This window comes from Alosa pseudoharengus, unplaced genomic scaffold (assembly GCF_046254945.1).
Source record: "Alosa pseudoharengus isolate Yale_2024_CS ecotype anadromous, Long Island Sound unplaced genomic scaffold, YU_APseudo_1.1 YU_APseudo_1.1_scf_11, whole genome shotgun sequence".
NCBI classification, from domain to species: Eukaryota; Metazoa; Chordata; class Actinopteri; order Clupeiformes; family Clupeidae; genus Alosa; species Alosa pseudoharengus.
Window position 1 is genome coordinate 13,387,648 of NW_027468576.1, and position 12,835 is coordinate 13,400,482.

At 39.8% G+C, this 12,835-nt stretch overlaps 1 long non-coding RNA gene across 1 annotated transcript; it reads right to left on the minus strand.

The window, feature by feature from the left end:
* Positions 1–6,163: 6,163 nt before the first annotated feature.
* On the minus strand, positions 6,164–7,168 carry LOC143114775 (uncharacterized). Its single transcript, XR_012984994.1, has 2 exons — positions 7,084–7,168; positions 6,164–6,296 (listed from the first exon to the last, which is right to left on the minus strand). It is a non-coding gene; the product is annotated as an uncharacterized LOC143114775 (long non-coding RNA).
* Positions 7,169–12,835: the final 5,667 nt, after the last annotated feature.

Genomic DNA, 12,835 nt, shown 5'->3' on the forward strand with positions numbered 1-12,835 from the left:
GAGGAACAATGAGTGAACTGCAACCAGGTTCGATACAATGAAAGTATACAGGATCTCTGTAGACAGGCTCTGGTTGAGGCCACATATATGGAGTAAAACTTGTGTCACCTTAAACCGAATTTGAATATGAATTTGAATATGAATTTGAGCAATTGTATTGTAAAAACAAATTTGAATAGTATATGTTGAAACTGAATCATTAGATTGGAACTGAATCCCAGTCAAATTGAAATTGAATATAATATTTTGAAATTGAACTAATTTGCTCTGATACATAAATTATCCTGACTGAAAATTTCACTCTTGGAATTTTCACATTCAGTTCTCAAAATTCAGTTTCAAAACGTGAAATTCAATTTCAGTCTACCGAGACAAAAACAGCTGGTAGCTAAGGAAGAGCAATCGAGTGCAGAGCTATTGTGATCGTGTGACTAGTGCCAAGCGCGAAGCAAAGAGCATAGCACCCTGTCACTCCCCGATGTGAGTTGTTACCCGATGTGAGTCACGCATGCTCAGATTGATAGGTTTTACGGCATAACGCCAAGGGATCCGACTGAAATCTATCAAATAATTCACTTTTCTGTTTAAAAAACGTTTTAGCTATCTAAGATTGTTTGATTGCTAACGTTAGCAAACGCCATTCAAGTGACAGCCTTTGTTGTGCTTGATTGCTTACTTAGCCTAGCAGCTACTTGCTTACTTGCCAGCAGTGAACAAACTTCATTATGTAGGTCAATTTTTATTGATATTACAGAAGTCTGTCGCTAGCAGGCTACTTCAGCCTCTAATCTAGAACTGACATTAGAGATCATGCCGTGAAAATGTGATGCCTTACGCTAAATAATACATTACTGCTGTGTTAGGCTAATGTCATTATTCTGTCGCTAACAGCACTGGTAGTCGCAAAGTAGCAAAGTGAGGCATGCGCGACTCACATCCGGTAGCGACTCACATCGGGGAGTGACACACCCTCTTAGCGAGCTGTCTCCTGAACCCACTGATCTTTATAGATCAGTGCCTGAACCTCCTTACAGTGTCGGACAGAAAAAGAAGAGATGGAAGCGACTGGCACATCTGAAAACCTCCACGTAAGTTGATATCATATGGCATGTCTGTTAACGTTACTTTATATGTACGTGAATATAATGTACATTATATGCTAGCGCTGGTTTATGCAGCATAGTTTCATCGACTAGCAGCTATGTTAAAGTTTTTTCCATAGTTCAGAACCAGTTAGGCTACTATAACGTTACTCTTTGATAGAACAATATGATTGGTCATTGTCATATCATTGTGCCTATTAGGCCTGTAAGAACACGTTACAATCTCTAGTTAAACTGTAACATTCATGGAGCAAAACTGGATATGTCCCCCTAGTTAAGCTTGTCATGGATTGCGATAACTTTGTTAGCAAATGGTAGTTAGCTTCTAATAGAACTAGCTGCTAGTTTCAAACTGAATATGTTTTATATCGATGATATGATCAAGACTCAAGAGACCCTAGTTTAACATTATTTCTACAGGCTGATTTATGCTTCTTTATCGACTCCATGCTGATTTTGTAAAAGTTATTGAGAAATAGACACAGTATTACAGTAACGTAACTAGTAATACTTTAACCGTGTGTTGTCTTGATACTTCTGTTTCAGTCATTTGTGTGTGGATTGCAAATCATGTGTTGTATGACGATAGAAATGTCCTTGGTTCTTAATTAACTCATTGTATTGACCAAGTCATGTGTGTGTGCAGAGAAGGTGTAATGATATGATGTATACGATGCAAGGTATGAATGTGTGTGTGAGAAACAACTGATTGTCTCTTAGGTGCACAGACTTGTCTCTGTATCCTGATTGCCTGATGCTTATGAGACCTCTTTGCGCAGAGATGAATAAACTATTAACGAGAGACTCACAGTAGACCTTTAAGCTAAACACTGATTGTTTGTTGGTTTTATTTTCATAGGTTGACAGGCCTCAATGAACAGTGGACAGTGAGATAGACTGAGGACAATGGACCTTTGGACTGGCACCGACCAGACATGGACACCGAAACTTGATTTCTCTTAATGAATATCTTTGCTAGATGAAACACATATTGTAAAACACTTTACACACTAATAAACATGTCCACTGTTGTTTTCTCTGGAATTTATTTGTTTGCAATTGGTGGTGATGGATTTCCAAATGTATGGGCAATCTAAATTTTACAGTTTATGTGTGTAATCAGCTGATATTAGATATGATGCAATTGCAAAATCATGTAGGTTTACACCCCTTTCAACATAAGGAAGATCAGACCTTATCTGACACAGGATTCCACACAACTTCTTGTTCAGGCCATGGTCATCTCCAAGCTGGACTATTGTAAGTTACTATTAGCTGGCTTACCTGCTTGTGTAGTAAGATTGTTACAGCTGATTCAGAATGCTGCAGCACGCCTGGTCTTTAATCAGCCAAAGAGGACATATGTAACTCCTCTCCTAGTTACTCTCCATTGGCTCCCTATAGTAGCCAGAATTACATTTAAATCTCTCACTTTGGCCTATACTGTAGGACACTGACCGGATCTGCTCCTTGTTATTTTAATTCAATGATCAAGACGTACATCCCCAACTGCCCACTGCGGCCTTCTGAAGAGCGTCTGTTTTGTCGACCAGTCATAGGTCAAATTCAAGACTTTTCCTCATTGGTTCCATGTTGGTGGAATGAGTTGCTCTGTTCCTGTGATAGTTTTGGGTCTTTTAACAGGGGTCTAAAGACACATCTGTTCAACATGCACTTAGTTCATTACCACTTATGTTTTGTATAGTATTGTTTTATTTACATTAGGCTGTTGATTAATTTGACATAGTTGTTTATTATTGATATTCTCCATAATGTTACCATGCTATTGTTATTTTTATTATATTATTGACTGAATGTACATTATTGTTTATTATTGCTATTTTCCCTTTTTTCTCATTGTTTGTGTCATTAGGCTATTGATTGAATTGACATGGTTGTTTATTATTGCTATTCTCTTTATTATAGTCTGACCAACATCTTAATTTGTTCCCTGTTAAATTTTAAGTATTATATTGTTTTGTATTTGTATGTTGCTTTGGACAAAAGCGTAACCATAATTGGAAGCAAATAAAGGTAGCCTACACATCATAGTATTACAAGAGTGGCTTTAAACGTAAGAAAACGGTAATGATTTGTCATTTGTGGTCATTCAAACATGTAGATTTTTATTCCCATACTAGGTTGTTGCCTTTTCTATCCAGTAGGTGGCAGTCCAGGATAAGAAATAGAGCAGTAGTTGAGTAGGAAAAACGAAAACGAGAGAAAGTTATGCCCATGACATTTTAAAGAATGACAGGCTAGAAGTTTGCAATATAGTAGCCTACTGCAATTGGTAGACAGTACATTGATGTTTGATGGCTAGCTGGGTAGTTCTGTATTTCAAGGACTGACAGGCTGGAGGTTTGAAATGTAATACTGCAAAAAATGTTTTGTTTAAAATTACAAAAACGGTAGGTAAGACCAAAGAGTATAGAATTAACTTGTTACTTCTATACTCTTTGGTAAGACAGTACATCGATGTTTGATTGCTAGCTGGGTAGTTCTGTATTTCAAGGATTGACAGGCTAGAAGTTTTAGATGTAATACTGCAAAACATTTTTTTTTTGTTTAAAATTACAAAAACGGTAGGTAAGTAGGCTAGCAGCTACATCGATGTTTGATGGCTGGGTAGCCTAGGCTAGTTCTGTATTTCAAGGCTTGACAAGCTAGAAGTTTGAAATAATACTGCAACAGATGTTTTATTTGTTTAAAATTACATAAACGGTAGGTAAGACAGTAGGCCTACAATCGGAATGTGTTTTATGAATCGTGCAGATCTAATAACCGTGCAAACCAGGTGCCCACACTATGCTCTTTGCTTCGCACTCGGCACTAGTCACGTGATCACAATAGCTCTGCACTCGATTGCTCTTCCTTAGCTACCAGCTGTTTTTGTCTCGGTAGACTGAAATTGAATTTCACGTTTTGAAACTGAATTGTGAGAACTGAATGTGAAAATTCCAAGAGCGAAATTTTCAGTCAGGATAATTTATGTATCAGAGCAAATTCAATTTCAAAATATTATATTCAATTTCAAGTTGACTGGGATTCAGTTCCAATCTAATGAATTCAGTTTCAACATATACTATTCAAATTCGTTTTTCCTATACAATTGCTCAAATTTATATTCATATTCATATTCAAATTCGGTTTAAGGTGACACAAGTTTTACTCCATACACATACCTCTCGTCTCGTTGACTCATGTAAGTTGTAATCTCACCAGAAGTTGCTGTAGATCTGTAGAACATTTACTTCCGTGCTTTAACATGGTCTGCTACTACATAGGCCAGTCGTTACTTTTAAAATCATGGGTCAATGCTTTGGGCGAACGAGATGTAGCTTAATTCTCAAATGAAAAAGCCATGAGAAAGGTGATTTTCTGACGTTTCAACAATGAAACCGAGTTTGCCATCATTGTGAGAACTTCCCAAATTTGTCGCTAATCGCTAAAAAGGTTTTCTATCGCTGGGGATGGCCAAGCGTCGCTAAATAGGTAACACTGACATTACGGGAGAACTAGTTTAGAGCTTCAGATCCCCGCTCCAAGATGGCGGCGGTGTTGACGCATGCTGAGAAGCAGAAAGCGACATCTAGTCAGTATATATATCTCACATAAGTTCTCACAATGATGGCAAACTCGGTTTCATTGTTGAAACGTCAGAAAATCACCTTTATCATGGCTTTTTTATTTGTGAATTAAGCTACATCTCGTTCGCCCAAAGCATTGACCCATGATTTTAAAAGTAACGACTGGCCTATGTAGTAGCAGACCATGTTAAAGCACGGAAGTAAATGTTCTACAGATCTACAGCAACTTCTGGTGAGATTACAACTTACATGAGTCAACGAGACGAGAGGTATGTGGCCTCAACCAGAGCCTGTCTACGGAGATCCTGTATACTTTCATTGTATCGAACCTGGTTGCAGTTCACTCATTGTTCCTCTAGGGGCCGCCGATAGCTAGTGCAGAATGAATGGGAGTCTATGGGGCTAGACGGGTAAAATGTATCTTTATTATCGTCAAAAGCTTAGTTTTCTCTAGACTCGACCATAAACACATGCCTGTCAGTTGGAACAACCCAAAAAACTAGATAGTTGCTTGAGATTTTGACGATTTATGGTGATTTTATTTTTTGTTACATCTTTGCCTAAATTGACGCTAATGCATTATAGGAGTGGATCACCGCGGCAAGATGGCGTCTCGATTGACGCATTCGTTCCAATGAACAGCAGTAGTCAAGGCGACATCTAGTCAGTATATATATCTATGCCAAATGGCCCTATCACGTCTTTGAACTGACGTCATGAGGGCGTGTTTTAGCTCGTGGAAGGCAACTGCAAGATCTGACTGCAGGCTAAGGGCTTTTCTCAATACAAAGTACGCTAAAGAACGGTCTCCCGTTCTTGAAAGTTCAAACTTGAAAAGTTAAGATCGTGAGTCCAGACTCTGGAGAACGCGAGGACACAGGACGCTCAATTTGCAGTTTGAGACAGCAGCGTTCTTGCCAAGGGCAGCTTCTCTCGGAACAGCTCGGGAGTCTAGTCATTTTATTTTCGTTAGATCTTTGCCTAAATTGACGCTAATGCATTATAGAGGAGTGGACCACCGCGGCAAGATGGCGTCTCGATTGACGCATTCGTTCCAATGAACAGCAGTAGTCAAGGCGACATCTAGTCAGTATATATACACTGTAAAAAGTTTAACGTAAAATTTACAGCAACTTGCTGGCAGCAAATAACCAGCAAGTTGCTGTATTTCACTCTACAGTACACCTACTGTATATGAAATCACAGTACCTATGCCTGATACTGTAAATGCAAACTACAGTAGTACTACCAGTGCTGTAATGTATACAGCATTGAATTGTCTACCGTATTTTTAATCACAGTACTTATGGATCATACTGTAACTAAGTACAGTAGTAATACCAGTGCTGTAATATTATATACAGTCATTTTGGGAAATTCATATCCTGCTTTATCTACAGCCAGGATAAATTTGGCTAGGCCTAGGTATGGTTTAGGCTACACAAACTTGCATAAATAACCATTGACAACTTGTTATCAGTTTGAAAAGCAAGTACATTTATTCACTTTTTTCCGTTTAGAAATTCTCGTGTGCTGCATCCTAACGTTAGACCAACGGTTGCAGTCAGCCTGATCCACCACCAGTAGCAGAGTGAAGCAGCACCTAGCAGAAATAGAAGAAGAAAAGATAAATAGTGTTAGATAACAATGTTCAACTGAAACTCAAGGGTACTTACAAGTGAAACTTTAGAATAATCATTTATATATATATACTGTATGTTTTTTGAGTTTACTGTCAAAATGCCAGGCTGAAGAAGGTGTTAGCATAACTCAGTTTCGCAAGGTATATTTAACGTTAGCCAGCTGGGTGAGCTCATTGATGATGTTTGCTTGCAGCAACAGCCATTTGCGCTGTTCGTCTGAACAACGGTTAATGATAGTCAGATGTGACTTAAAGTTAACTTATATCAATATTGCTAAAGTTCGCCTATTAAACTCACAAAACCGTACATGATTACGGGGAGTTAACGTTACATAAGTCAGCTAAACCTCCACGTTAACGTTAACCAGCAGCACATCATCTTCAGCCTAACATTTGTGACAGTAACATACTAGCAGCTAGGCCTAGCACTACTAGTGAATGTTTTATATAAATGATATGAATATAATAAACTGTAACTTACTGAGAACTAAGGTAGGCCTAATATAAATGAGACTGCCATAACGTTAACGTAACATAAAACATTAACGTTAATGCCACCGTCACAGCAACAGCAACTATGATAGCTAGCCTAACGTTAGCTGCTACTTACTTAGTTGATCGATCCAACAAGCATGGATGAGTTGTAAGTTAGACAGTACAACGTACATAGACTGTACACATGCCCGAATTTAATGTAGTACACTTTCACAATGAAACATTAACGTTACATAAATAAATGCTTGCTTACCATTAAGGTGGAGCTGCGAACTTGTCAGAGTGCTGAACACCGTTGGTCTGACTGACTGAACTGTTGCTCAAAAATGATCTCCCGCCCGACAGTTCAAACGTCGTCGCGCGGTGCACGTTTCAATCACCACGTCAAAATTTCCCAGTAAACCATAAATCCATGACTTTTCAATATCTTTTCAAAATAATGATTTAGATGGAAAATCAACATAATATCAATGTCACCTTGCTATCTGGGAGCTTAACTTTGTATTTATGTGCAAAAAGAAAACAGAAAACCCCAACTGATTTTCCGCCATGTTTTTTCAAAATTTTCAAAAAGCTGACAAGTGAGGGAGGAGTCAGATTTATTACTGTGTTATGATTCGCAGCAAATTTTTATTACTGTAGTTTGACCATTTTTGACCATAATTCATAGCGAAACCACAGCAACATACTGTATTCACAAATACAGTACACATTTTCCCCAAAAACAGCAGTGATGCTGTGAAAATCACGGAATCTTGTTACAGTGTATCTATGGGGAAAACACTTGATATTGAATTTATGTGCTACAATGCAGGCCTGTTAACTGTATGACAACAGTGGTTTATTTAAACTACATCATAAGAATTTATTTCGTCAGTCATCATGCTCATTTTAATGAGTAAGAATGAAACAACATTCCGCGATATCTCCCGCGAGTCACGTCAGGCAGACTGTAGCTTGTCTGTCCGGGATGAGCTGCCCTCTGTTGTAGCTCCTCCCGGCTAGCCTCTGAAGATCACGTTTACGTAGAAAGCCAGACCAGTGGGGTATACTACGAAGCACGTTAGACATATCTAGGCTATGTAGACATATCGAGGCTTGACAAAGCCTTGACTCAGGGGTATACGTTAAGTGATACTACGATTGCTGTTATGTGATATATTTGTCAAACTAGGCTTTCAGCTCAGATCTGTGCGCGTTCTCGGTGTTGGGATGACTTTGGCCAATCGTGTAACGTGGAGACGCACAAGACGGCCTCTATTTAAAAACGATTACTTCCGCATTCATGAGCGATAGCTTAATCTACACTGCGGTCATTTTTTGTGTCTAACCTATAACATCAAATAAATCAATTGTCATCAGTTGTTGTATGGTATGCACGTCCATAGTGGGATATTTGCACGCACAGCACTATTAAAGCGCATTCGAGATCCAAAATGTTAGTAGAGGCGGAGCTCCACCTGTAAGATATATGACAGAATCCTACACGTGAGATAACTTCGTTTTTAAGACAATTGATTGGTCAGTGTGCGGTAGATTACACGATTTGAGCTATAACTTAGCACATAACCTCCTCCCGACCAGGTTTGGTTGACAGCATAAAATACCATGGTGATATAGCGACACTAAAACAGATCCACTTTCGTGTCACAGCATAGCCTGGCTTTGAGCGCAACATACCTCGCTAACCAACTAATCGAGATTCGTAGTACACCCCACAAGTCAGACTCAGCCGAAGTCGAACTTGCCTAATGTAAACATTGGTCGCACATTTGGTGTACTTGTTGCATACTGTGACGTTGGCTGCCCAAAACTCCGTTTACCACAGTTTAGAACCAAACGCATAAACGGAGTTTTCCGGAGATTTTTTGGTTAACCGTTTTACGGGGCACTTGTTTGGCCACGAACTCGTCACTCTGAAACTGGACGACTGTAGGCTGCACCCAGGGTTGCTAGGGGCAACATCAAATAAACGAAATGAGAGTCTTTCAGTACTTCTTTCAGCTGCCGACCACTGTTCATTACATGGCCCAGAATGCCTTGCATGTCTTTACAACAAAACACAGTAAAACCTAAATGCCTGTAAACATATGAATTTGCATACTTGTAACATTTTTAATAATACTCTCCCATCATGCTTCTCCGCTTAGCATTCTAATAACAGAAGGGGCACATTTATGTTGACCGCTACAACATGACTCATTATGTCTGTAACTCTATAAAACACTTTCATAAAGCTAGCACACCATCCAGCACATACACATGGAAACCGATATTTTAGGTACTTGGCCACAAACTCAAAACGTGTCTCTCTGAAGCTCTGTTCTAGAATCTTTGCTCTGAAGGCTGCGTTGCTAGGCAACATCAAATAAACTAAATGAGTCTTTTCAAGGTATTAAAAGTGTACGTGTGATTACGAATGGATGTGTGTGGTTTGCAATTAGAATAAACAAGAAATAACATTTCCAATAATTTCCCATGATAAATTACATAATATTTGCACCTTCCTCACTTGTCTCTGTCTCAAAGGGCATAGGCGCTAGAGCTGACAAAAAATTAGGGAGAAAAAAAATAACAAAAAATAATAATAATATAACCGCAAGCGGTGATTTAACGGGGTCCGAGCAAAATGAACATGAGGTAGCATAGCCAGGGGCGTAGCCATAGACAGTAAAATAAATGGACGAACAGACTCCGTCGTTTTCAATGGGAGGGCACTGAGTCAAATAGAACGATTTTTCAGTTGGTCCCCCCAGTACTGCGCAGACTCACACTTAACTTCGTGACGTTAGCCATCGAACTGAATCTTGTAACTCATAAGATACACAGAAATTCTTCTCACACTTCCTTCGCCTTCAAAGTCATCAAAGTTAAACATTTATTTATGTATTATTATTAATATCATCCTCACCAAGTCGTGTTAATGTTGAAGCTACCATACATGATCATCTTCAAAAACAGTCATGCTAAAACAAAACAAAAAAGTTATAGCCTTGAAGCTAATCTTCTTTCCACTTTTCCGACCTACGGTCAATCCATCGAAAACCTCTGAAATGATTAGTGCCGTTTTAAAAAAATTAGGTTTACTTTTTTATTATTATAAGGTTGCCTCTGTGTAATGCTTTACCTTAACATACGGTCGTGTATGCTAGGTTTTGCTTATGAGTTACCGTCAGACAGTAAGGTGGACTGAGCTTCTTATCCAAACAATACGGTTATCTCCCTACGGCAGCGGTCCCGGGCCGTAGCCTACGACATGAGTTTAAAAAAAAAATGCATGCAAACTAAACTAAATTTAATATGCAATAATGTCACGTTTTTACATGGCATAGGCCTATATGCAGTTGTTTGATTGCACGCATGTTTGCATTATGCAAGGTCTATTTTCTTACGTCTGTCTGTCCCGCCTTCAACACTTTTACATACAGTAATTGCCTTCAGCGCTGCGCAGCCTCAGGTCAGCTCACTTCACTTGATCAGTTCTTGGCGAACGGTAGTGTCACACGAAGTTAGCTTAACTGCTAGAATGAACAACAAAAAACAAGCATCTTTAGCAGGTCACTGGCCAGAGTTGCGAGAGCCGCTGCAGAGATTTCTTACAGAAAAAAGTCACCGTTAGCTGTACATTTTAGTGATGAGGATTACCTGTGTGACATATTCGGGTTGCTTAATGACCTCAACCTGTCACTCCAGGGGAGAATGACGACTGTCTTTAAACTGGCAGATAAAGTCGCTGCATTTAAAGTTAAGCTTGATTTGTGGGGACGACGAGTGGACCAGGGTGTATTTGATATGTTCCAAACAGTTGTGGGGGGTTTGGCAAACCAATGAGTGGGTCCGCAACCCATGTCAATATCCCGAATAGTCCTAACTTGTCAGCGCAGGAGGAAGAGCAGTTGATCGAAATTGCAAATGACGGTGGTCTTAAGAGTGTGTATAAGGAAACCTCTCTGGCGGGTTTTTGGATCAAAACCAAAGCAGAATATCCCGAGAAAACGTTTCCCACCACGTATCTATGACTGCAACTAAGACCAAATTGCGCAATCGACTGGACATTTCAAACACACTGAGGGTGTCACTGTCTTCTATCACCCCCAGATGGAAGCTTCTTGTTGCAGGGAAACAAGCACAGGGCTCCCACTGATTATATTCATAATGCACGTTTAGTCCCCATCTTTTTCCCGCTGTTGTTGCAGGTAGTGTGTGCTTCACCTCACTATGTGCTGAGTGTGTTTCACTAATTCACGGATTGGGATAAATGCAGAGACCAAATTTCCCTCACGGGATCAAAAGAGCATATATACTTATACCTATACTTATTTTGCGAGAGAGACGATCATGGCTTTCTCCAATGCTTCATAAGACGCATTCAAAGTTTTGACTTTCAATCCAAGGGCGACATATCGGATGCTTTCAGGACAATTTGCTTTTGTTTTAAATTATCCACCTTCATTTAAACGTGAATATGTGCTTGGTAGGCCTAATCAAAAAGACAATAATATGTGACATGCCCATGCCATCTATTGCCTGCTTAGAGGAGTTTATTGGCTGTTTTCAACACCTTTATCGTGCGAGAGGGACGCTCATGGCTTTCTCCAATGCGCCCACAGGCGTTTCACATGACATTTGGTACGTTCATAATCGCGGCAAAGCCCACCGCGGCGCACATAGCCCATGTTTTGTTCCCATATTTTGTTAAGCATATTCACACTTATAGATGTAGCTTCAAGTTGTTCAATATTCATAGTTCATATTGTTCAATTTTCACTTCTTCAAGTTCACGTTTTTCACAAGAGATGTTACCTTCACTGTTCCTACATAACTGGAGCTAGTTCTTTTCAAGTTATGCATACACAACACATATGGAACATGGAACCCCCGAACCCCCCCGGTCCGTGAAAAAAAAAATAGGAATCAAACCGGTCCATGGTACATAAAAGGTTGGGGACCCCTGCCCTACGGCGCGAAAGAGAGATTACGTCAAAGCTAGCTTCCCTCCAACCGAACAAGCTAACCATTCTTCTTATGGGTAACCAACGTTACGGACGAGGTAATGGAGTCTTATATGAAGTTATGGTATTTCAAAAAAATCCTAGAATGAATGCACTTCTATGGGAGTTAGCAGAGAGGTGGTCCCTCCAGCCTACGTCGATTCTTCTACTTCCGGGAATTCGCCTGCCCCCTTGGGCGTAGCACCAAATTCTGGGCCCTATGCACAAGTGGTGGCCATGGCCCCCCCCCCCCCAACCAACCAACCAACCACCGGCTGTAAGAATGAAGCATGAGGTTCACAACTAACTACTATCTAATCACACATTGAATTAATCTAACAACTCTTATATGTACTGTATAAGTAAGGGATAATGTATAGAACGCCGGTCATTATGGGGAAATAAGTCCCGACAGGGCGAACCGGACTTCTTGTTTCGCCCTGAAGGGACTTATTTTCCCATAATGACCGGCGTTCTATACATTATCCCGCTTATTATACGGCTACTTGCCAAAACGAAAAAATAAACTCCATGATATGTCTCTTTACACTTATTTGTTACCGTTTCGTCGTGGCTTTTGCTGAGAAACAAATAGTTCGCAACACACGCTGAACTTGAATCAAACATTCTTTAGAACACAGCTGATCAACCGTCTGCTTTCACTTTTGAATGAAGTTCCAAGCACAAACTCCGTTGCCATTGACATCGGTCATTCTTGTTTTCAGAGGTCCTTTCCCAAGAAATAATGACCGCTAGAACTTTCGGAAATCCCATTCAAGTAAATGGAGCATTCTACTTGCATTGTGAAGAGCCGTATAATAACAGAAAATAATCTTATTACCCAAGACTTAACTGAATTTCAAAAGCTAGAACATGAAATGAATGAAAACACTTTTGGCTGAGAGAACAGCTATCTATACACGGGTTTCCCGTTTACCAACAAAACTAGATGCGCGCGCAGCCGTGAGGCAGAAGACGCTTGGTGGCCGTCCACAATGTTATAAACTTAACCTA